This window comes from Cygnus atratus, chromosome 7 (assembly GCF_013377495.2).
Source record: "Cygnus atratus isolate AKBS03 ecotype Queensland, Australia chromosome 7, CAtr_DNAZoo_HiC_assembly, whole genome shotgun sequence".
NCBI classification, from domain to species: Eukaryota; Metazoa; Chordata; class Aves; order Anseriformes; family Anatidae; genus Cygnus; species Cygnus atratus.
This window is the reverse complement of record NC_066368.1, coordinates 10,457,819-10,484,302: the sequence shown is the minus strand read 5'-3', so window position 1 is coordinate 10,484,302 and position 26,484 is coordinate 10,457,819. Positions and strand designations below refer to the sequence as shown.

Genomic DNA, 26,484 nt, shown 5'->3' with positions numbered 1-26,484 from the left:
ATTTAGTTGGTGTTCATTTTCATCATCACATTTTGACAGCTTTTGCATTAATAAACCTTTTGTACGCCCACAGACCCTGGATAGCCTTGGACTGAGTTGCTTAAGGACTTCTGTTAAACACTTTGCTTTCCAAAGACCTTAAAACATGGTGTGCTACTGAGGGTTTTTCAGTCCCAGGTGAGTTTCCTGATCTCTAGCTTGTCTCTTCTACTCACTTTATAGCTTAATGAATCTTTAAAAGCTTTTCTTCTGAGTGGAACCAGTTCAAAAGGAGAGGAGGAGATAACATCTCTGCACAGCCTGTCATGCGAGAGTGGTTGTGTGGCTTGAGGCCAAATTCATCACTTGTCTGCTGCATGGCCTTCTGGGTTGGTTCTGGAGGTACTCAATTGTTTTTCCATGGGTTAAAACTTTGAATATAGCTTATCCTTTATGATGTTCTCAAAGGAGCCTTTATCTGCCTTATAGAAGTGCCCCAGCAACTCTGTGCTTGATCCAGCATCCCTTGTGTCTTAAATCTGCATTTCTTGTGAGTGGATAAAGTGGCTCAAAGTGCTCTCTAAAGGGTCCCAGTCCCTGGGCCAAGGCCTTTGGGGCTGGAAATATCAGAAGTTAAGGGTACCCTATGGGTGTATCCGGCTCTTATAAAGTGAAGATCATATTATGTAATGAGCTTCAAATGGGAAGACACCTGCTTTCCTGCCTGTAACCTTTGTTAGACTCAGTGGAGGTCCCTGCATGTGGAAGTCACCATCATGTGGTAAGAAAAAGCCTCTTTGACAGGACCCCTTGTTATTTAAGAATGCTGCAGTCCCTATTTCTGCATCTCCAAGGTCGTTATCTGAGTTGGCACATAAGGCTGAGTACAGCTGCCAGTGAACTGGGATCACTGAAGTTCTATGCCACTGTCTGAAGCTATCAGGATTTTAAGAGGTGGATAAGATGGTAAGGGCTGGGTTTTGTCTGATTATTGCATTTTTATGATTTTCTACCCAATTTGATGAAATTACAGTATTCATAATTGCAAGCGTTGTAGGTATTTATGCGTGCATGTAATTTACCAACTTTAATGAATAAATAAGCACCTAACTGCTGTGGCAAGAGATGCTCCCCAAAACTTTGAATAATAATAAATAATACTGCCACAGTGGAGTGCTCAGACCGGAACAATTGCCCCATGTGTCATTACGCCCATACAATAAACCATTTAAAACTGTTTTAAATGCTTTCTGCTATCACTGGTGGTGGTATAATAATTTTATATGGTTCATTTGCTGCAATACTTAATTTTCTTTAGTGCTTCTGGAAGGAGTGATTATTATCAGAAGAAATGACTATAACTGTAAGACTTAGAAACTATAAGACTGTGTTATTACATGTTCAGTTTCCATCAGGAATTTCTCAATCCATATCAAACTGATTTGCAGTGTTTGCAGTGAAATGTCACTGTTCAACCCGTCGCATTTTTCAGCTCAAAAACCTTGTAGTCTGGTTCTGTTCATCATTGTTCCTTCTGTTGTATGCTGTGCACAAATGTCCTACAGACAAGGAGGGTGAATTCATGGGTTATGTGCCGTGGTACATTAGACATGTGGAGTTAGTCATATGCCTGCATTAGCCATGTCCAGGGCTCCTGCCCACTTGACATCATTACTGACACTACTCTCTGTGCCTCTGGCTTTAGCACTGTCACCCCCTGGAAATGTAGTAATGAGAAATTACAATTTCCTCTGAAAAGTTTCCTTTCGACATTTTGGGACTAACTCCTCCAAAATATTCACCAAACAAAATATTTTTTTTACGTTAAGTTTTTTCAAATGAAATTCAGCCACTCATTCGAGGTAACAGTATCCATTTAGAGTTGCACTAGACTTTAACAACTGCACTCGAAATACTAATTCAGTTCGATGCTTCGGACTGTCCCTACATTGCAATGTCTGCAACTGAATACAAAAGTATGAGTATTGATTGAAAAAGTAACATAGATAATACATAATCTGTGTAATTTGAAAAAAGTTCCTAGAGCCATGTCGCTTTTTGAGGCATCCTTGAAGACAAGATGCTGCATCTCAAGGACTTATCTTCAGACTTGCTTCTTGGCAAATTGATCTTTTCAATTACTTTTCCTTGCTTGTCAGATTTTTATGCCGGTCTTTTCAGTAAATGAGTTGTTTATACATATCACCCTTCAGTTAGCTTTAAGTAGATGTTTAAACTGTGTTACTACTTCATTTTTTTAAAGGGACTTGCAAGTTTGGCAACTCCATAGGGGTAGAAAGGCTTAAAACAGTATTACTCACAGCAGAAATGATTAAGGGAAGGCTCTTCAGAGTGCACTTGTGTGTTCAAAGTGTGGGTGTCATTGTGTTTATTGAGATGGCTGTTAACAAAGCATCAGAAACACAGAAACAGTAGCATCCTTACGGCCTTTTCTAGTGCCTGTTGCCCTCTGTGAGTACTCAAAAACCAGCCAGGAGCATGGGGAGTGAAGGCAACATCCGATCAGATCCATTTCATGGACAAGTGCAGTACTTTGTTTTGAAAAAGCAAAAATCAGTGAGCATGATGAAGAACCATTCCCAAACCTGCACTTGCCTCCTGAGCAGCAGGTAAATACTTTGCCTGACAAAATACTTTTGCCTGACAGCAGCAGGAAAGCAGGAAGCCTGGCGTCAACGCTGAGCAGTGTGAGAAACAGAGGGCCTTCTGCTGGAGGAGCTAACAGAGCTAAGAGGTGAGAAGAGGTTTTTGCTTGGGCTGTGCCACTCTGCTTGCTTGTGTATGGGTCCTGAGAGGGAGACTTAGCATTTCTGGGTAGCATTTCTGCTCCTACTTTTATGCTGACCCTGAGTAGCCACACACTAGGTCCATCAGCTCAGTCCATCATCTCCCCATCTCACAGGGAAATACAGGATCCTCACAGCACTGCCCTCCACCTTGCACATCACACAGGCAGAGTCCCCTCAAAAAAGCCAGGAGAAGGGTTAGGGCTTGGCATGAGCTCTTTGCCTGCAGTGCTGCGGCCGTGCAGCAGTGCTGAGGCTGGAGCTGCTCTGTGCCCAGGAGCTGTGCACCCCTGGCCTCAGCTCGGCAGGCTGCCTGGCTCCTTCAGCCTTGCTGCCACAGACCCAGAGAAGGCTTTTTGCTGTTCCAGCAGAGAAGCTGACAATGCAAATGTGCCTGGCATCCTTCTGGGCTCGAAGGAAGAGCGGGCTGCCTAATGGCCATGCTTTCCAAGGGCTCTCCTGCTGCTTGCGATGTGTTGTCCTTGGCTGCTGCACGCCGGGAGGAGGAGCTGGGGAGGCGGAGGGAAAGAAGACCAGTTAATGTGAAATTAATGGAAAGCAGGGCAGGGAAAATGAGATTGGAGGAGGAAGATAAGAAGGGATCTCCTGGGTCATGGAGTACGTGGCTGAGATAGGCAAACAAAGTGCAGATCGATTAATTAAAATGGGAGTAATTAAAAACAAGTTAATTGAAGATTAATTGATTGATAAGTAGTTACATAATTTGTATGCGCTATAATTAGATTAATTGATTAATTAGAAACAACATCTATTTGTTAAAACATAATCAAATTTTAGGTCTTGTTGGTGAGTTTGCTCTCACTGATTTTTGTTGTTGTTGTTCATTCCTCTCTCTTGCCTCGTAACTGCAAACTTTAAAAAACTCTGGGTAAATTAATTCATGGCCATATTAAGCTGGTTTATTCTTCTTCCCATTTAGAGAGGAGTGTGTTTGTGGCCCGACTCAGTGTGGCAGCTCTGCCAGCTGTGCTTTGTGATTGTGTCCGATATCTTGGTAGGTGTTTCCAGGCCATGAATGCCTGCCCTAAAACACTTTGCAGCATTTGACCTGCCAGCGTGTGAGTAGCAAGATCTCATTTATTCAGCTGGCATGTGGGGCCCTGAGCCTATCCATTGTCATTTGCAAGATATTTCATGGTGGCAGTAATTACTGTAATCTGTCCCTTCGGTAGGAGGCTTAAAGCCTACTCTTTCCATTGACATGGCTGATCTAACTGCAGAATAAGTCACGTGTTAACAGCTGGACTGAAAACCGCCCACAGATGTTGCTTAATAGGAGCCTGAGTAAGTCCACCCACTGCTGGTACATTTAGTCCTCCTAGAACTGGCAGGTGTATAATCTAGGAAATTTTCCAGTTCAGCCCTTGGAGACATGAATCATTAATGCTAAGTGCAAAGAAACAAGGTCCTTTTTACCCATGGGGGTGAAAGAAAAAGACCATAGACACAGAAAAAAAATGGTAGGACATCTGTGAGGAAACAACCAGTTTTTCTTTATGCCAAAGCCAGCTGTTGGCTTTCAGTATAAGAAATAACACAGTGGTCTCTCCCCATACTCTGATATTTTTTCATGTGTTACCTAGAACATTCACACTGCTAGTAGGCTGGGGTCAGAGGCATCAGACTGTGAATCAGCTGAAATAGTCATGGACTTCTGCTTCTGGTGGCTCTGGGAAGCGTGCTTACACAGCTCACTTCTGTAGCTGAACTGCTCTAGTTTTCCTTCAGGGAAACAAGCTCATGGACTCACCTGGGGTCTGCATGGCTCTGAGGAGTGGTGGCAGCCATGGAGGGTCCCTGCTTGGACCCTTTGCCTTCCTATCACACCCTATCACAGTGGGACAGCCCTGGCTTTCCCTGCCATGAGGGCTGCAGGAGCACAGCACTCAGGGTAGGTGAATTTAGTTGAATGTGTGGGCTGGGCATCGTCCTTACTACACAACGCAAAACAAAAAGAGGTCCATTGGCCTATTTTCAGGAAATAAGAGGCTTCTAGGACAGAGCCCAAAAAAGGTATTCACACATGAAGTCCTGTGTATTCCCGTAGCACTGACATAGTCCTGTGAATGGCTAAGTAAATAATAGCCCGAGAAAAAAGAAAAACCTACTTTTATTCTCTTCAGCAGTTTTTCTCATTGTCTTTCTGGACCTTTTCCAAAATTGTAGTATTTTGTAAAGGTAGACTGGCTTGAGCCTCAAACGAGTGGCTTGGCAATGGGGAGAAGGGGAGAGAGTCCTGGAACACCCATCCCAAACCTCAGCTTTGAGTGAGGACTTTCATGGCCATTAGCACAAGGACCCTTTTTCATGGTACTGGAACATCACCTGACTTGGGTGACCTCAGTGAACCAGATTCTTTTGCCCATTGCAAACCATAATTTTCTCCTCTATATCCAGCAGTTTAGTTTTGCTCTAAACTGTCTGAGCCTGTGGCTCCAGACCATCTCCACTTCAGTTCTCTCTCACTTCATATTTTGTTCTTACTCAAAAAAAGTATTTATTCTTACTTAAAAAAAAAAAAAAAAGAAATCAACTTCATTTAAAGAAAGAAACAGTAAGAAAAGGGTTTTTCAGTTTTGAGCACTGTGATTTACAGAGAGATGACAGGGTGTGGAGCTGCTGCCTGGTCCCTGCAAGGTATGTATAATGCAATTAGTCACAGGGCAACATAAATAGACACTTCTGAATTGTAAGCACTTCTGTGACTAGCAGACATGCTGCTGCCTCATCTGGGAAAAGTGCACTTTTTTCTGGCGTTTACAAAACAGCTGGCAACACCTCTAGAAAGTTTTCGGCTTTTGCCCAGAGCTCTTAGTTATGGAGCCATGAGTTTCACGTGACGTTAATCAAGAGCTGAGTTAGCCATACATTTTGATGTGACTGTTGACTTCTTAAGGACATTAGTTGTGTTTTAGTTTCTTATCTATTTTTTTTGGACTGAATATCCTTGCCCTGGAAAAACTGAAAACAAAAATCTCTTGTTACGTTTTTAAAGCCAAAATCAAAATCCTCTCGGGAATGAGTTGTTTTCAGTTCTCCTGGTTTGGTAAACTGCTTTGGAAGATTCGTCCAACGACTTCTGACTGTTATTTGTCAAACAAATGGGAGAATATTAACTCCTGCCCTGAGACATTTTTGGGACTTGGCATAGGGTTGCTGGGAAATATCCAAAAAGGACCAACAGCAGTTGATTGAAAACAGAATTACATTATATTACATTGGGAAAAAAAAAATCACCAAAAATATTATTTTTATATTACCTCTACAGGTAAACTTCCCTCACCAAAGACATCACTGGGGTGGTGAAAGAAGAAGAGATCTCATTGACCATACGTTCCCACAGCAAGAATTACATTTGGTACTGTGACATAAAATAAAACAAGAACCTTTCGATGAGATACAAAACCAGAAGGAACTATAAAGATCAGCCAGGGCAGACCTAGGTGGGTCAACTACTACTCATATGCCTGTTGCATCTTTCCTTGGGCATTACAAATGAGGTAGCTTTTACCCAATGCTTTGAAGTCCTTAGATTGAAAATGCACAGCTCTAAAGAAGAACATATGAAGGGTGAAATACACAAGCTATTTTAAATGTATATGTATATACTGACAGATGGTATTATACCAAAAGCAATGACCAATTTGCTATTCTGTTATTGAAAACCCAAACTAACAGTCTGAATGTATTTTCTAGTCCTTTGCCTTTTTGCTCTGAGTTTTTTTTTTTTTTTTTTTTTTTCCTGCGTGTCCTCCATTATTTCAGAAGCTTTCCAGTCTTGAAAACATTTTTTTTTCCATTTTTCTAGCTTTTAGAATCTGGTCTTGATTGCCTTCTATCATGGTTTCCTTGCAGTTCCTAAATGTTCTCCCCCTGCCAAAAAAACACTGAAGTTAGTGTCTGAGCCTATAAAGAAGTGTTATAGAATATTTTTATATAAGATTGATTAATGATTTTGAAAGACGATGCATTTGTCATAAGGCAGCATTTTGGCAGAAAACTGAGCTTCAGTGAGCAGCTGTTTTCTATCTTGTCACGCGTCTTCGAAGATCTAACCTGGATTTTCTCCTGAATTTGGAGTTTTACAAAATCACGACTCAAGGCTATAAAAAAACCCACACAAACAAACAAACAAAAAAAACCCAAACAACAAAAACACACACACAAAACTTCCCTAGATTTTAAAAGTATGAATTCTAACAGAGAGAGGAAAGGATTTTTAAAATTCCTTCCTTGTACTTTTGTCTGTGACCTCCTAAATTGCAGTTTTGCTTGGTGGAACTAACCTAATCACATAGAGAGGTTTCTGCATTACAAATGATCACCCTGGAATTTAGAGTCAAATCGAAACTTTGAAAGCTAGAAGAGAAATCTTTATGCAGTATTTCTGGAGATCACATACTGGAATTTCTTTTTTCTTTAAATAAATCAAATTTCAATGTCAGTATCCTACATCAGTTACAAGAAGTTTCTGAAACAACATTTTATTCTGTGTAAGGTACAGGCAAAGAAACACTTCCAATGATACAGCAGCAGCAAGAGATAACTGTACATTCTTTATCACTCTGTCATTTTATTTCAGAGTAAAAGTCTAATAAACTACCCAAAGTGGTTGCTTGAAGCCTGTCCCTTGGGAGCCTCATCAGGATGGCAATCTGCTGGCTCACTGTGGAGCGCAGCCAGAGCAGGAATTCTTTCCTTTAATGACACCAGTTCTGCGAATTGCAGGGTGTGAACTCAGCTTGACCCTGAACGACAGACTTTCCTAAAAATGACTCTTAGGTAATGTGGCCAATTCAGACAATTCAAGGTTGTTCCTTTTGGCATATTTCCTGCTCTTTGCTTATCTCTAGAACGAAGCTGAACAGCAGTCCATTATGATTCTCTTTGCAGAGCTCAGTGGGTATCATTTGCAACAGTAGGGAGGAGAAAAAAATGAGCACAGAAAGAAAAAGTCTGGAGCAGGAAACAGTGGTGTTGTTATGGGGGACAATTAAAACCTAATGCATGAGTCTATTGTTCTTTAGAAAAAAGCATGAAACAGACTGGGAAATCTGTCTGAGAAAATCTCTATTTCAACAGCCAGCTCGGGGCTTGTGCTAGTGATCACGTATACCAGAAAGGTGATGTGTTTCATGCTGAGCTTCCAGGTATTTGCTTTTATAATGCAACATCCTGAAAGATGAGCAGGCTGGACCAGAGTGAAGAGGGAGAGGGAACAGAATGACAGCATTCACCTTCTGGTTTTTCCCTTCTTCAGCACGGTTTGCCTGCATGGATCAAGTATCTCAGATGTGGTGGTCTTCTTTGCTGGGGCATCCCCTGGCACAGGTGGGCACTGAGGACCATGGCAGCAGCTCTGTTGGGGCAGGAGCTGCAGGCCTGCACGGAGCTGGACCCTTTCCAGGACAAGGTGTTTTTCTGGCTGCTAGAAGGCTCCGGGTTACCTGAAGGGCTGGCATGTTGCAGAAGAACAGGAGTATTACAGATTTGAGGCAGAATGTAGTTATCTGCAAGGGGGGTGACAATGTAGTGGTGAACTTGGGCTACGAGAGCCCCACTAGAGAGCTGTGGTGGAGCCCAGGGTTGAGGCAAGGAGGATGTGGCAGCCTCCCCAGGGTTACTCTCAGGGAGCCAAGGGGGAGAAACTGAAGCTTTCTATTTCAGCTGCCACGACAGGCTTTGAAAGACAGACAGGAAGGAAAAACTGCCCCGCGTTCAAATGAGGAAAGTCCCCAGTGTCCAGAATGTGTCAGAAGGTAGTTCCTAGAGAACACAAGGGACAGGGGACTCCTCATCCCAGTTCGCCCCAAGAAGCCCAGCAGCAAGAGCCAGAGAGTTTCTGTGCTTCCTGCACTGCTGTCAGTATTTGCATGCTTACCTTCCCCTCCACCATGATAGGTCTTGATCTCACCCATGTGTGATCCTCTGGAAGTCAGGAGAGCTGGAGCAGCAGGACCAGTCTTTCCCTGCGACTGGTCTGTAAGCAGGCAAACTGCAAGAGGCTGATAGTTACAGGGTACCTTGCCCAAGGGAAAGTTTGTTCTGTGTTCCCTTTTAGCCAAATTAGTTTTTATTCCTAAAAGACATAGATTTCTCTCTCTTTTAAAATCTCTTTAAAAGAAACGAGGCCCTTGCAGTCATGTTTTAGGTGTGAAAGTTGGTGACTGTGCTTTATTTAACAGATGTATACTTCTTTGTCTGTAGGCTGTGGATTTGCTACAGAGACTGAGAGCTGTGGGGTCACACAGTGACTGTATATTAACTAAGGCTGTTGAGCGTTTCTGAGATTAAAGTCTCAAGAGTAATCAGTGTGCTGGTCAACGTGCTGATCTCCATGTGTCCAGCTTTGTTATGTACCACCTGTGAAATGGGAAACCAGCATTCTACAGTAATTATGACTGTTATTCAGGGAACTGGTTAGAAATTAAAGGTCATCTAGGAAACCAAAACCAAAAAAATCCAGCCTCAGAAAGAAAAGACACTGATGAAAACATCTTTCTAGGTCTAGGAGGTTGAAAAAAAACCACAATGCTAACTTTAATCTCCACAGAAACTTGACACAGGGGTTACAATGTATTTTCTGACTTTACTGGATTTTCCTGCTTGTTCCCAGCACAGAAAACAAATGCAAATCACTCTGGGGACAAGTAACCGTCAAAGGCTCCATTCCTTTCATTCCCTTTCTTGTCATTTCTCTTTCAAACCCCAATACTTGCTTTGCAGAGTTTATTATTAGCAGCTGTGCCTGAAACTGGGGAGAGTGTTGCAAGAGGAGAGTTATATATATTTTTTGCTTCAGATAAAACATTGTCTCTTTCTTGGCATTGAGTGTCTTGGAGCAACTTCATTGTATGGCTGCAGGGTGTGGGAGTGAAAAGGAGAAGGTAATCTCTGAAAAATCACCTTGGACAACCCATTTAACTCCTAGGCTGCTCTGTATTCATCTCTGGGGCTGTCCAGCATCCCTCAAAGCTCTGTTGCTAATTTATGGAGGAGAGAGCAGTCAATACAGACGTTTTCAGTATCTATTCTCATATCTATTATCTATCTCATATTCACACCTAGAGATTTCTAGATATGGGTTCGGAAATGTCCCTGTGCCACTATCTTTAGGCATCATTTAAGCCTCTTCACTTACAGAGTAGTAAAGCAAGAATAATACTGAGATGGTTAGAATGCCTCTTATTGTCTTATTTAAATGCCAGGTGGAATAGTCTCTATTAAGATCCTATAAATTATTAACTCTTTTTCCACATTAAAAAAATAAATAAAAATTGTCTTTACAACTTCCTGACAGATATTAAGACATGATAAAATGAAGATGGCTTCACACTATAATTAATTAGGACTTCTCTTTTAAGAGCAAAGTGGAGCGATGTAGTATTAGTGTTGATTTTATCAACTACTCTCTTCTCTAAGTGAAAAAGTCCCTGAAGATTTAAGAGAATATTTTTTGTGTGACAATATTTGGGGAGTCATGCTGCCTGTATTTAAGGTCTCTAAACGTCCAAGTCCCTCAAGACTGTATGGAGGACAGTCCCAGACTGAAGGTCAGAGTGATTCTGTACTATAACAAATTATGCTGTAAGGAGGAATTAATGTAACCACAGTGCTCATTTGATGGCTTGCTCTGGAGCCCATTAGATAAAATGAGCTTTGGACTAGTTCTTCATCCAGACTTCCTTTCTCAGGATTACTGTTGCACATCATGCAAGTATTTGTGTTTCTCTCTTTCTTCTAATCAAGAATTAAGCTTACAAACCAGAATTTAGTAGGATTTTGGCCAACATGATCCATCCTAAGCAGCATGTCTTTGCACAAGGAAGTTTCAAATACTACTTTACTACTTTCAGCCACAAAAAAAAAAAAAAAAAAGGCTCCAGCCCTGTTTTTGTGTGTGGCCCACCAGTGTCAGGGCAGAACATGGAGGCAGGAATGAACAGAGTGCAGATCAGTGTTAGGCACGTTATATAGAGCTGGTGTATGACTGCTGGTGGAGAAAGAAAGTCAAATATGGCATTCATTACCTCATTCACAGCCTGATAAATCAGTCTCTGTCTTTATCCTCAACTATTTGACTTTTGCCACCCCCAGCCCTCATGACTCCATCCTCATAATGAATAATTCAATAAATATTTTAAAAACTCTAGCTATTATTGCCTGTTTAAATCTTCCTACTTTATGGTTTGTGGGGTTTTCAGGAATAGCTAGCTGACTGTCAGTTCTCTGTGGTAATTATAGGTCTCATATAGGGCACAGGGAAGAAAATAGTGTTTCTTGGTATAGCAAACAAACAATTCATTGAAACTGGTGTAACTGACAGACTGGAAAAATTATAATTACAGCAGTGGGTAGGAAAGGAGAAGAGACTAGTGAGTTCTTGAGGGATAGAAGCAGCAGAAAGAATGTAAAAGAAGAGGAATGCCAAAAGAATGTCATTATTGACATTCAGTGGTGGAGAGATTGAGAGGCATTGAGGTAGACATGAAGGAATATGAGGATGGAGCAGCTATTGTTGGTACAGATTTGTGCAAAAAGAGAGAAATGCCAGCAAGGCTGGGAGGTGAACAAGGGCAAGAAGGCAGGGTTTGTATTTTAGCTTCAGGGAATAAGCAGTCAAAATGAGATATTCATGCTATGGCTGAGGGAAAAATATCAACAGAGCAGGGGAGTATAAAGGACAAGCAAGAAAGCAGTTCTGAAACAAAGCAGTATTGAAGTTCACCTTGCCCTCACCTAAAATGTTTTTGCCCTTCTCTTATTTGCAGACAAATCAGGAAAGTGAAGTGGTTGCCTCAGACCAACACTATGCGTAAAGGAGAGTGACACTGCATCCCCTCAGTGCCTGCAGCATCCCAAGGCACAGGACAACAGATGCTGCAATGTAAAAAAGACCTTATGTAGCACTGTGCAACACTCCAGTGTTCATGGGTGTTGAGACTTCTGCTCTAGTCCTTTGAAATGCTCTTACTTTCCTTGCCCACTTCCTCATTACATAGCTTTGAGCAAAAGGAATCAACTTTCTGTTTACATAGCTAGTAAAGATGGGTTCTAAATAGTTTCCAATGCCTGATAGATTTGTTATTTCAAGGACATCACAAAGTGCTGTTCCAAAAGTAACAAGCAGTTTCAAAGACAGAAAGGAACTTGGGAATAGGTCCCTTTCCAAGAAACTTTCTAGGGCATGGCACATTTTCCTAGTTGATAATAACCTTCGCCATTCCCTGCAGTGGTAGGAGATTCTTATATGGGAACAGAAGATAGGTTAGGATTGGAACTATTCAGGAAAAAAAAAGAAAAAGAAAAAGAAAAAGAAAAAGAAAAAGAAAAAGAAAAAGAAAAAGAAAAACAAAAAGAAAAAGAAAAAAGAAAGTGTAGGTGTTCCCTCCTCTTATTTTCTTTTTCCTTTCTATTTGACTTTCACTTGAGTAAATATTGGTGAAACTGAATGGCAGAGGGAAGGGTTTCTCATTGTTGTGCCAGGAGATATCAATGAATTTAATTTCAATAATACTATCCTATGTGTATCCTTCAAGTGCGGTGAATGTGCCACCTATTTCCCATTATGCAAAGGGATGTTTTGATATTAAAAATGTTTTAAAATATTATTTTTACTTTTTAAAGATAATTTGGAAAATCCAAGATAAATTGAAAATATTTTAAGTTGCTGAAAAAATAATCTAAAAATCTTCTTTTATTTTAGGAAGCTACAAACTAGTATTCAGTTTGTGGCAGGGAAATTGAAGGAAGTTATAATAAAGAAAAGAATTATATATACATGAGTTAATTAGATAAGAGTTAAAACATCTTTTTGTGAGAGACATTAAGTCTCACAATACTCAGGGAACAGTGACACAATTAATATAGTATATTCTATTTTCCAAACCTTTTTGTTGAAGCATCTCTCCAAAGGCTAAGGTGTCATGGGATGAACATGGATGTTCTCTCTTGAATTAGCTGTCAAAAGGTAAAAAAAACACAAATGAGGGAGGAAATGGACTGCTTTCTTGTGGAGAAGCCACCAGGGGAGTTGTGTTGCATCTGTGCTCATCAGCATATTTCTAAGCGGTCTGGAAAAGCTGAAATTCAATGTTAATAATGTGACTGCATAGTTACGGAAAAAGCAAGCCCTTAACACTATGATGGGCTATGGAATTGAAATTACTATTCAAGAAAGAAACCATAGTGTTTTCATAAAATAGCCTGAGTTGGAAGGGACCTACAAGGATCATCACGCTCAACTCCTGGCTCCACACAGAACCACCCCAAAATAAAAACATTTATCTGAGGTCATTGTCCAAACACTTCTTGAACTCTGATGGGCTAAGGACGATGATCACTGCCCTGGGGAGACTGGTCCAGTGCCCGACCACCCTCTTGGTGAACAACATTTCCCTAACCCCCAGCCTGACCCTCCCCTGTCCCAGCTCCATGCTGTTCCCTCGGGTCCTGTCGCTGTCCCCAGAGAGCAGAGCTCAGCGCCTGCCCCTCCGCTCCCCTCGTGAGGGAGCTGCAGGCCGCCATGAGGCCTCCCCTCGGCCTGCTCTGCTCTGGGCTGAACAAACCACGGGAACTCAGCTGCTCCTCATACCTCTTGCCCTCTAAACCTGTCACCACCTTCTTAGCCCTCCTTTGGTCACTTTCTAATAGTTTTACGTTCTTCTTATATTGTGGTGCCCAGAACTGCACACAGTGCTCAAGGTGAGGCTGTACCAGTGCACAGGGACAAGCACATCCCTCAGCTGGCTAGCAATGCTTTGCTTACACCCCAGGATATGGCTGACCCTTCTGGCTGCCAGGGCACACTCATATTGACTCATACTCATCTTGCCATCAACCAGAACCCACAGACACCTTTCTGTGGGGCTGCTCTCCAGGCTCTCATTCCCCCTGTCTGTACATATATCCAGAGTTGCCCCACCCCAGATACAGAATCCAGCACTTGCTCCTGTTGAACATCATGTGGTTGGTGATTGCCCAGCCCTCTAATTTGTCAAGATCCCTCTATAAGGCCTCTCTACACTCGAGGGAGTCAGTGTCTCCTCCCAGCTGAATATTGTCCACAAATGTACTTAGTATACGTTCAAGTCCTGCATCCAACATTAAAGAGAATAAATTACTGATATTCAGTCTGATTGTTTACAAATGACAAATTAAGTGGTATGAAGTATTAGAAAAAGATAACCAATGAAAGAAAAGGACAAGAGAAGCGTCACTGTGGAATATTGTCTGAATATTCATTATAATATTTAACAGTCCCCCTATCTGAAAGAGGATGTATGCAACAGTACAAAGAAAAAGAGAAGGATGATCACAGATATCAAATGGTTTCTTTATACAGAGATATTAAATAGACTTGATCTCTTCAGCTGGAGAAAAAGGCTACTTTTACTCCAGGCTGAAGGCAAGACAAAAGGAGAGATGGTCTTGAAATAATTTGAACAGGTCCGGTGGAAGAAAGGTTTAACTACAACTATTAAACATGACAGAACAAATGAATCTTCCAACACAGAAAGTCTCCAAGTCTACGTGGGAAACTGAAACTGTACTGTTGGAAAGATGTCCCTACACATTCCTTTTCTGCTTCCTCCCTAGGTTTCTGCTACCTACCACACCTACAGGACTCTGACTGGAGTGACTCTTGATCTGATAGGGTACAGGTGCTGTTACAGTCCTCAAATTTTCATCTCACCCACATTCCTCCTCCACACAACACCACTCTCTGGAAGCTAGAACACAAACAATAGAGTTAAAGCAGATTACATGTGTGAAAATGAAGAGAAACAGCACATTTTTCTGGGATTTGCAGATGCTGTGACAGGCTGCCTTAGTTAGGAAACGTCAGAACTGTAATCGTATTAATAGAATCATTTTCTTATGCATGTGGAAATGGAGATGATGTATCATTTACAAGTGAATGAAGATTCGATGTTGGTAACTGCTGGACTGCATAATATGGCCACAAAATGTTTCCATAGTAATGAGTCCAGGAAATTATTGCACAGCTGTAACACAAGTGTAGAGGAGATTAGTAGAGACTTTCAATGGATTTTTAGGTTCTCCCTTTTTAAAAATACCTTTCATCCTCAATGCAGCCTGATTGCGTATGGTAGCCAGCATGAAGGCAAGAAGCAACTACAGCAAAGTTTCGCAGAGAAAACGTGAACATATGTGGATGTGCTGACATTGTAGCTCCAGGATGTAAAGAACTTCCAGAAGCTAAATCACATGAAGGATGACAGGATCATGATTTAGGCTTTGCTCAAACAGAGTAGGAAATCTTCAGAAGAAATCATTTTCTCCCTGACCTATTTACTACAATATTTTTCTCATTCCCTTGGCTGTAGCAATTAGAGTTTGATTATAACCAGACACAAAGAGTCTGTGGAGTCATTTATTCTACTGTGATGACTTGTGTTGTGTTTCTCCTATCTTCAGGTGGAGAAGCTAGCAGAAGGAAGCAGATGGCCTGGGACACTAGTCCCAGATGACTGGGAAAAGGACATTGGGAAGGGATATGGCAGGTAGATCTGCCTTTATCTGGAAAATTTTATTTCCCTGCTTACTCAAAGCAAAAAAAATTACTTCCCAAGACACATTTTCATTCATATGCAGTTCCCCCCACCAAATAACTGAACTCTGGTCCAGGCTGAAGCAGTAGGTCCTCAGAGCCTTGTGAACTCCCTGGAATTTGTTCTTAGATATCTACAAGGACAGGAGACATGTTAATAGGAGAGGCACACAAGATCCCATTTGATGTTTACAGGAAGAAGAAAAGAGGGTGTCATTATGAAGAGGTCCCAGTTTTGATATGCATTATGACCAGCTCTTCTAACCTACCAACACACCAACCCATATAAATTCCACAATACAGCTTTAGTGATAAGATCTATACTAATTTGGTCATATCCTCAGCTGATATTAATCAAAACTGAGTAGAGGATATACTCCAGCTGTGCAGATTTACTCTGGTGGAAGATTCAGGCCCGTGTTTTTTGCTTGGCTTTGGATTATGACATGTTAGATTTATTGGCTCATTTGCTACAGTAAATGAGAGTCTCTGGGCTGAGACACATTCGATAGCAGTGTGGTGAATGGACTGGCTGACGAGCTGGATAGGAATGAAGAGAGAGCATTTGGTCTGAAATACAGAAGCCAGTCCTCATTCCTCTCCTAGTCCATCATTACTGCTTTCCACGTTGAGTGAAGATAATCTGCTTTGAGAGTTGAAATGAGCAAAGGCATTTTTTCCTTAAATGAAAAGTGTTGTAATGAAACAGATTTGACAGTCCATAGAGTTCACTATAGATCTTTGTTGAAGTGGACTAGCTGAATGGAAAGGGATTACCTAATTTTTGTGCTAAGAACTGATGTGTAAAGTGTGAAATGGAATACACAGATAGTTGTATAGGGCATGACAGTTTTTGGTTTTACATTTACCTGCTGTCTTGTACCGAGATCTCCAGACATGAGCTGGCAATCATGAGAATTTGAGGAACTTGTGCCAGAGTGTAGGCTCCTTAAAATCATACTTATGATTTTAAGTACGTGATAAATGAGTAAATATAGACAGATGAGACATGATGACTTTGTGTGTGACAATAATATAAAGCTGGTGAATGTGGTGATTGCATATAACAAATGAGAAAAACATTTTTCTCGTTTGATTTCTGACTCAGACCTTAAATTTTTCTCGGAATTTCACTAAAAAATGGACTCTTCAGTAAGGATGAAATCTGCCTCACAACAAAATTCATAGACTAAGTTTCACAGAAGATTTTAGAGCATCTACAGACAAGTAGCTTTTACCTTTTTAAGTATAAAGCTCCTGGTACCATAAAATACAGCATCCTGGTATTTACAGTTGATGTGACAAACTGTTTTAGGGTATATGATAAAGCTCTTTATCAAAGCTGTCTTTACATGTTTACTTACAGTCATAAAGAGCAATGTTTGGAAACATATCCTCCTCAGTTCTCCCTGGAAAGGACAGTTTGTTCAGTATAATACTTGACGTTAGTGGTGGGATTTGATTTTGGATTATCGGCTTGTAATTAAGGGAGTTGTTAATGCTGAGAAGGAATTTTGATCTCAATCTATAATCCATTATCAGTTTTAATGGACAAAAATGTGCTCAGTGGAAGAGAGAATACAAGCTGTCATGGTGTCAGATGCTTCACTGATGTGAGAGTGTGCAACCTAAGTCCATGGAACAGCACTGACAGAGAGGAGCTGGAGACCTGGCGTGGCACTGACAGATGAGCTGTTAAACACTTCAGAGCAGCAGCGTAATTTTTGGCTTTCTTCTACTGTGAGTCTTCTCCACTATTTCTAGTAGTGGTTAATAGAAAATATCCTCAGTCAACATATGAGGTTCACAGTCTCTCAGTGTAAGTGATCCACGCATCCCTACAAGGGCCTCTGAGGCAAGATAATCTCACTAATCACCACTTCCAGAATGGACAGCAACTTCGTTCCTGATAATTGTTGCCTGGAGTGTGGCAAAGCCCAAGGAGGCTCCTTTGCTGACTGAAGGGATGGGAGTATAGCTCAGTGACTATTGAAATGAGGCAACTATCAACAAAGCATGGGGAAAAAAACACAGGGAAAGTCAGGTAGCCATCAGTACCCTGACACTAAGGAAGCCTAATCAATTGATGAGAAAGATCACTTGTTTGCTAATTGCAATTAGTTGAACAAACGCTGAGCAGGGTGACTTCCCTGACAGTTGGGAGACTACACTGTGGAGCCCATCCATCTCGGAAGCAGTTAATTAACTTTACTGCCTGTTCCCTCACATTCAAGGAGGAAATGAGTCCTGTTCTGTCTTTGTAACCTTTTACCTTTATTTATTTATTTTTGTCATTACTTTGGCAGTGATTCAGTTGACACTCTCTACCTTGCTTGCTGCATAATCTCCTCTCAGATATGGTCATTACATATTCCATGGGATTCAAAGGCCCTGTTTGCCTCCTTTGCTGTCCCAGGAACCGAGATGACTTTCCTTACCTTTTCCCACAGACAGTATGTGGAAGGAAAACACCATTGCCTACTGCTAGAGTTCAATGAAACTGCATGCTTGGGTTTTTCTTAGGGATTTTGCAGGGAGACAGACACTGTGGACATAATTTTCCATCTTCCAAAGGAAGAATTGCTCAGCCTTTACAAAATATTACAAAGGAAATCATTCTAGATCACCAAGAAATTAATCAAATTGTTTTTCCTGTGACTTTTTTTCTCCCCATTCTGCCCCCACATGTTTTCTAGTCCTTCTGTTGCTCTATGGCTTTTCAAAGCCTTTGTACTTTCCAATCAGAACCACTAAGCTGCACCTTATATTTGGCTTTTCAAAGCTAGCTATTTTTTTTGAATTTACAAATTGTGCTGAGGACAATATTTCTATTTCAACTATGCATTCTGCATAGTTGAGAAAAATTACAAAGAAAAATCAAAATACTGAAATAATTATTTCCAACCAAAACTGATTGGAATAAATATTAGTAATAAATTTTAAGGGAAAAAAAAATCATTTACTCATTTCTAAAAAACTATTTACCAAATCTAACTTTCATCTTCCTGTAATCTTCACTAAAACCAACAGTTTCTCTCTCCCTCTCTTTCTTTTTTTTTTTTTTTTTTCCTTTCCTAGGAGGAGTGACCAACATATAAAATATACTACTACCATTAAGTGTCAAGATACCAGCCTGATGGTATACCAGCCTTGGAGAAGAAAACACAGGGGGCAGAAGCCCAGGCCTGTCTCATGCTTCATCTTAGCCACTCCTGTTAACACTGGTTCTTGCTAGCAGGGTTCCTGTTTAACACTGAAGTGGGTTGTCTGGAGAGGCGTTGAGTCTCTATCTTTGGAGATATTCAAGGACTGACAGGACAGAGTCCTGAGCAGCCTGCTGTAGCTGACCCTGCTCTGACTGGGGCTGGAGTAGATGATTTCCAGTGGTGCCTGCTAGCCTCAGCTATTCAGCAAGTGCATTGCAGAGGCAGCATTTGCTAAGGAGGAGCATCACAAATGTGCGAACAGTTGGGCCTCACTCCAGGGTCTCAGTGTGCCCCACGCTCTCTCAGTGGATGTCCTCTGTAAAGGCCTGAAGCACAGACAGCTGCATGGCTTTCCCAAGTAAGAAGCAAGAGGCATTGTGTGGAAGGGCAGAGAGCTGGAGCTGCATTTCTAGAAGACCAGACCATCAGCCCTCCCTCCTTCTGGCTGTCCCTGGCTGCTTTGCATGGACCGATGTCCTCCTTTCAGTACTGGAGCATTATAATTCACAGACTGTGCTTGCTGCCAAACCTCTGGTGCCCTGAAAGGCTGTTTGTACCCAGTGGAACTGAAGAGAAATCACTCCACTACAAGTACATTAAGCACATGAACAGCTCTGACAAGAGGTGGAGCAATAATTTGTTTGGTAAGCTGGCTTATGCTTTATTGAATTCATTTACTGGCTGTCCAACAGCTCCATCAGGCGCTTTTGCAGCAGCCAGGCATAGAGACATGACCTCCAGTCTAGAGTCAAGTCCAAAGGTCCTCCCCACTTCTTTCCTACAGTGGTAAAATGAAAATCTCCTCAAGCAAGCAGAGGTGTCCTGCCACAGTCACTTACAGTATGTGCTGTGCAAACTAAACATTAGCATCATTTCAGCAGAAGCAGCTAGGTGCAGCTGTGCCAAGCTTTAGCAGGTTAATGTGCTTTGGACATGTCTAAAGTGCTTAACAGTTTGATGTGGCAAGGGCAGAAAATACAATTTTAATCAAATCTGAGCATTGTTCTCTCTCCAGGTATAAAAGCTTCATGAATGCAACAACCTGTAATACCTCACATTCAGTTTTTTCATGCAGGTTGAATACAAATTGTAGCATGTCTTTAGCTACACTGATGTGGTAATAGAGACAGATTGCAAATTTACCAGTGAAATACTGAAGAGGACATTTTGTCTTAATGACTTTGCAAAGTGGGAGAAACAAGTCATCAGAAGTCTACTTTTCTAAAGGGAAGCCTGAGAAAAGCAATTCAGTGTTGGCCACACATGTATAAAGCAATTATGGTAAATAAGCCATAATACAGAAAAATGTTAATCTATTTTGTGAGAGATAAGGCAAAGGTTGGCTGGCTTCTATGGGCTCAGCATTGCATTGCAACCTACACACTCAAAATGTATTGTACATAATAAATGGAGTGGGAATAGCTGATGAATATCACAAAACAGAGACACAGAGAGCTTTGCTGCACCACTGGATAATGTTTGGGTATTTGCTAGTGACAGATGGTAGGCTTTTTCATCCGTATCTGTGTGCCCTGGATGGAGGATTGTTTGATGACACATGAACAGTTACTGTCACTCTCTTCTTTGTCATCTTGTAGCATTCTTACAGCTTTGAGGGCCTTATGTGTTTAATCATTTATGCAGGGATTTTATGAGGCAGGTGCTTAAGAGTGTGGTAGGAGGGAAGATAAAACAAATAAATTAAAGTCAGTTCCAGTTACTCTTAATCCCAGCAAAGGCACAGACTGACATCACTTAACTGCTCCTAAATGGCCTGGGTCTTGTATTACCGTTGGAGCTGACGACACTTGTGGTGTTAACTGATAGCATGCAGAGGCCAAATGAAGGAACACACCAACCAACCAAAGGAACAAAACCATGTATGGCCAAATTCCCTTCCTCATGCCAGTGGGAAGGCACAACATGTGTTGAATACCAGAAAATTAATTATGAACTGAAATACCCTTCAGACCAGTCTTACATTGTTCTGATGCCCAGGCCAGATGTTACAAGAGGCTGGAGGTGACTGAAGGTGACTGGAGGTCTCTCTTCGTAATGGTCTAGCTCCGAGAGGCGTGTACCCCACCAAAGGCACTCTGGTAGCAGGGTCCTCATGGGGCTGCATCCACACCGGCCTCAGCCCCTTTCTCCTGGCTGATGGCTCCAGCTTGTTGCTGAGAAGTCTTCTGAACGCTTCTTCAGCTGCATTTTAACGGAGAGAGAGGAAAAATAAATAAATAAAAAAAACAACCCAAGAAGGGTATGCACTTCTACTTGGGAGAAAATGAGGGCTTGCAAAACAGCCCAGGCTAAGGTGGATGGGGACATGTTAATACTGAGCTTTGCTTTCAACCCCTTCTTCCTGTTTATAGACAGGTGATCCCAGGCCTCTCGGCAGCCTGACTATCTGAGACCTCTTTCTGTAGCATGACTGTATCCCTACAAACTGGGCTCTGGGTCCTGCTCCTACTTTGTGCTATGGAATTAAGATCCAAGTCCTTACTATTGCACAGCTCTATCATCCCTTCACAGGTAACTGCACTCTGTCCTTCTGCAGGTGGTCTATCGCATTTTTCTTCTGAAAGCAAATCAATGCATCAGGAGAGCTGCTCCACCGCGTCCTTCAAGTGCTTCAACCGCCAAGAGGCACAAGGCTGCCCTCTCTGCAGAAGCCTGAGATAAAACAATTCCAGCTTTGATTAGTGGAGGCTAAAGCCTGGTTAACAAATGTTAGACAATGTTTCTTTTAAACCTGTAGTTTTTGCCTCCCCGTTTGTAAGTATGTCTTTGTATGGTCCCAGAGGAATTTGGTCTTATTTGATGAAATATCTCGTGGCTGGACTGTCTCCAAACATCAACTGTAAGCCTGATTAATTATCAAGGAGATCATCACAATTCATAATAAGTCGTGTGCTAATTACATGTACCCTATGAGTATTTTGCTCTCATTTGTCTTGTGAGTGCTCATTTTGCAGATTAATAATGAACATGACAAATGCAAGTGAAACCAGTGTTGTGGACTATCAAATTAAGGCATGGGGGGATTGGGCTCTTAATTAAAACTACTATTTGCTTGGAATTACAAATGGTACTACTCATCTTGCCTCCAGAAAAGGCTATTTATTAAAATGCATTATTCTCAGGAGAAAAGGCACTGAGGCACTCTTAACACCAAAAGAATCACTTAGTATTGAAAACTCTTTCGTATCCACACTGAACTGAATAGCTTATGAAAAATATCAGCTTGTTAGACTTGAAGGCCATTTCTCTCTTTCTCCCTCTCTCTTTCATGTAGGCAAGTGTAAATAAGCTTTTGTCTTTTGTCTGATCAAAAAAACTCAGGTCTGTGGTTTTCTCTCCCCAGTTGGGCTTGGACTAGAGTTTCTCACTAAAACTGTCAGTGAGCCTCACAATAACTTTTTGTAGTCAAGAGGTACAATAAAGGTGGTTGTGAATGGTCATCTGTCAGAAGTAACTGTTTTGGTTACTGACAGCTTCATGGGCTACATGTGACTCTGCAGTCTGGAAGTGAAAAATGGTTTACTTATATTTTCAAAAGAGCATCTCATCACCTCTCACAAGCTAAAAACCCAGTATTTTTGGTTCTGAGACAAGAAAAGATGTGGATTAGCAATGTGTGCTGTGACATCTCTGGATTTTAAGCTAGAAGCTAGTGCTGCAGCAGCCAGTGTTTCAGAGAAATAAATTCTTTCTTTTGGGCATCAAAATTCAGCTGGCTCTGGGGTTTATAGTTTGATTGGGAATGGATTCCTCTTGGTTAGATGGAGGTGTATTAGCAATTAGCTTTTGTAGCGTTAACTTTATGTCAGAAAAGCAATCCTGATCCTATAAATTCTATTCAAAATCTCACTACTCTTAATTTCCTTTCTATACTGCTTTTCTGATCACCATTTGCTTCATTCTTTATGATAGCTTAGCTAAGTTTCTAATGAATGTGCTGGTTTCAGTAAAATATCTTGTGTTCCTCTAAAAAGCCTCACATTAAAACTACTATAGAGCTATGTTTCCCTGGCAATTCCCCCTCCTCCAGTAAGCTAACTAACCTTAGTGCTAAAATCAAAAAATCATTTCCAACAGGGAACGATTTCTCTCTCACTCAAAACTCGGATTTCAGAAATAAGGAAGATGAAGATGATCTCTTGTGGAATGACTCTAAAAAGTGTCCTCTCCCATTTTTAGCCCTTTTCATACCCCAAAAGAGCTAATTACAACCCATGTAATTACTTGCTTATTAGATCGTGACTCCGTGACTCAGGTGCCATCTCCATTAGTCAGCATGACTTCCCATGCATTTACATCACAATGGCATGAAATTGTAATTGCAAGTAATTTAAAAGTCATAGGGCTTCTCTCTTGAAACAACAGTTTTGCCATCAAAGTGACTTTCATTCGGTTAGTCAAAACATATAGTAACAAACTGATTGGAAGGTACCCTACTACCTGATTACCAAAACACATGTAACTTTTATAGAAAAGGTAGGTCGTTCAGGTATCTTACTACCCTAGAAACCTCCAGAGATGTTATTTTTGGGGGCCACCACCTTCTAAATATAGATTCTTCTTTAACTAATGCAAGTATATTTGCTAAATGAAAACTTTTCCACAGAAAACAACATTTGGTTCATGTCACTTTCTGTTCATTCATCAGAGGACCCAAACCAAACCATCCATTCTCTACTAGATCTTCCAGTGCTGATCAATTCTGCTGCTAGTGGCTGACTGGCTTCAGGACCTGCCCTTGTTACAGTGCTTTTCTGTATTTCTGCTTTCCCACTTCATTTCTGCAAAGCGGAGGAGAAATTCTTAAACAAAATTTGCAGAACTGCAACTCTCTAACATTGCCGCCAAATGTCTTTCTTTTCTTATGGTACCAATCTGAATACAGAATAGGCAGTGAGTTTGCTGACACACATACTTAAATCAGAATAATTTTTCTTTGCAGTATGTTTGTTTTTATGACCTTGCTTACATATTTATAGAACTCAGTTTTTCTGAGGGAGAGACTTGTTCATGTTTGCTCATGCAACAGCTGTACTTTGTCTTTTAAAAAGACAGTATAGTCCTTACCCCTGGCTATTTTTAAACTACCTAAGTCTCATTTGTCATCTAAAAATAAGTTTTCTGATATCCACATGTAATATACATATAAGCATGACATGACCAAATATGGTAGCGTAAAGGGGTTCATATCAGGCCTTTGGCTTCTTCTATAGTGGCAATAATGATTTTAAAATTAAAACACGGCAAAATTATAAACAGATCCTGTGCTTCCTGTTTGCAAAACACCATGAACAGAATTTAGTGCTTTTTTGCAAATAGAGTCTGAGCACACAGCCTTCTCCCAGCATTGTTCAGACAATAATTGCTTTAACTCCCTGAAAGGATCCATAGAATCATAGAATATCCCAAGTTGGAAGGGACCCATAAGGAACATGGAGTCAAACACCTGGCTCCACAGAGAACCACCCAGAAATCAAACCTTATGTCAGAGAACATTGGCAAATGCTTCTTGAACTCTGACAGGCTTCATAGTATGACCACTTCCCTGGGGAGCCTATTCCAGTGCCTGGTTTATCATAACTTCTGTACAGAAACAAAGTCCATTATTTTGAATTTTGAAGGGAAAAATAATGTTAGAATGTAAAATGAAAATTCTGATCCTCACAAATAGCCACAAAAAGATCATTAAAACATTATTATTATTATTTTTTAATCATGATTTCTAATCAGTTTTTTTTTCTTTTCTTTTCTTTTTTTTTTTTTTTTTTCCTTTAAAGGCAATCCCAAAACGTCTAGGCCATCTGACTCCCAAGGCTTTAAGGTTTCTTCTTCCTTATTGACCTTAACTAATTCCTGAAGAACATTGTTCAGGTTGCCTGAACTGAACATGGGACTCTACCACCAGGGAAGAAACATACTGCAGCCTGGGAGCCTTCAGGTCTCTTGAGAATTTAGGGCTGTCAGGCTCAGAGGAGAGACTCTGGGGTCCTTGACTGATCAGACCCAAAGCAATCCCCATAAAGGAGCAGACACGGACCTTGGCTATCCAGGCTTTCTTGAAATAAGCATGCCAAGCTGGTTAAAAGAAAATGCCAAGAGTCAGTTAACATGCAGACAGATGAACTACATAGGCGTCAGAAAAGGTTTACATTTTGATTAACTTGGCATTTCTTTGACAAAAACAAACAAACAGAAAAAAAAACACAACAGAACAGAAAAGGTTTTCAAAGGACATGTCCTTATCAAATCAGTATCTGTCACAGTTTAAAAGAATGCCACAAGCAGTAGACTTAAGAAGGTCTGGCTTCTTAACAATTTGTGTCTCACAAATGATCACCTTTGTGGCCTCAATCATTTAAAGTAAGGAGTATACTGGTGGTTGGAGCCTCTTTCTTACCTTTCCTTGGGCTATGCTTCTCACAAGTCTAGGAGACCTTTGAGACAACTGCCTTTCTTTAGAATCAATAGACTGTTTCATTCCAGTGTTACTGGGGAAAGATGGTCAGGCTGGAATTCACAAAGACACAAAGTGCAGCCCAGCATATTACCAAATCTGACAGCCTTAGGTTATAGAGTCTACCATACAAGACATTTACCAATACATACTTCCCTCTCCATTTACCTCCCTTCCTCCTCATGCTGTTCTTCTGTAGTTAGCTGGAAACATCAGGTTCAGTGTGATGCACAAAACAGAATATTAAAATCAAATTAGCAAGAACATGAGGCCACCTAATATTCTAAGGTTTAATCATTAAGGCCCCCATGCAGCTGTTTAGCTTTAGAAGCAGTCAGAGCCTACTGATCTGATGAACTGAGCAGGAATATGTGTCATTGTTTTAAAAAATGTTTCAAGAAATATTTCTGTATGACAGAGCATAGATGGTAAAGAGATATTTTTAGTGTAATGTTTAAGTGCATTGCAAGTCAGCTTGCATTCCTCCAGAACAAGAATGAGTCATTACACACAGATAATATATGCAATAATTTAACTTGCTTTTCTGCTCATGCAATACTATAAAGCAAAACAGAGTTCCCTAAGATGCTTTCTTCACTGGAGCTCATTCTTCACTGAGACCCTATTTTTTTTTTTCAGTTTTGTATTTCTGTCACCCCTGTACCAAGTTAGCATTTAATAACATTTAATAACACTAACACAGTTCCCTTGTGTGATAAACATGCAGCACAGATTTCAGGTGGAGTACTGCACCCCACAAAACTTTGAACTTCCCTTTGCATTTTACATATCTTATGCACCTTTTAAAGCTTCTCTTTAGCTTCCCTTCCACTGTTTTCCTGTCTCTATTTATGTTAGCAACCCCCAGTGCTGCCTGTTTAGGTCACTAACAGCTCTATCCCTCCAACTTCCTCTGCCAGTGTTTTATGAGCATCTACAATAACAAAGTCCTGGCATCACAGTTGTGTCCTACTGTAATAAATAATAAACACTCCTTTGTTGTTCCTTTCTGCAAGCTGCGGATATGTCTGACATTTTCTTAAATATTCAATGTTTCACTTAGACAAACAAGAAAAGCTTCAAGGGCATTGTTATCTCATTGTCATGGAAAGGGTTCTGCCTGGATGACAATATGAAAGGCCATTGTATGACATGGCTTCCCACAAAACAGAAGAAACAAAGTTCTGTGGTTTCAGCTCAGCATGGTGAATTTTTCAACAAAGTTATAGGGCTTTCTGCAGCAGCAGTCTTCATAAGTGAAAATATATGCACACAATTATAAGAATACATTTTGAACTTCATGGTGGGATGGATGACCTAGTATTACAAGGCAGCTCCTAAGAGAAAACTTTTGTAGTGGGAACTTTGTGATGTCTATTGAAATGTAAGTACATTTTTTCCTTAATTCATGGCAGAGATGGT

At 40.9% G+C, this 26,484-nt stretch overlaps 1 long non-coding RNA gene across 5 annotated transcripts; it reads right to left on the bottom strand.

The window, feature by feature from the left end:
• Window positions 1-1,851: 1,851 nt before the first annotated feature.
• On the bottom strand, window positions 1,852-25,415 carry LOC118248689 (uncharacterized). 5 transcript variants are annotated; one of them, XR_004778826.2, is made up of 8 exons: window positions 25,231-25,415; window positions 21,091-21,260; window positions 20,569-20,789; window positions 12,697-12,767; window positions 11,547-11,687; window positions 8,689-8,802; window positions 8,045-8,262; window positions 4,808-6,680 (listed from the first exon to the last, which is right to left on the bottom strand). It is a non-coding gene; the product is annotated as an uncharacterized LOC118248689 (long non-coding RNA). The 5 variants fall into 5 exon arrangements; XR_004778824.2 differs by lacking the exons at window positions 4,808-6,680; window positions 11,547-11,687 and adding an exon at window positions 1,852-3,295; XR_004778825.2 differs by lacking the exon at window positions 11,547-11,687 and having other exon boundaries at window positions 8,045-8,317.
• Between the last annotated feature and the right edge of the window lie 1,069 nt (window positions 25,416-26,484).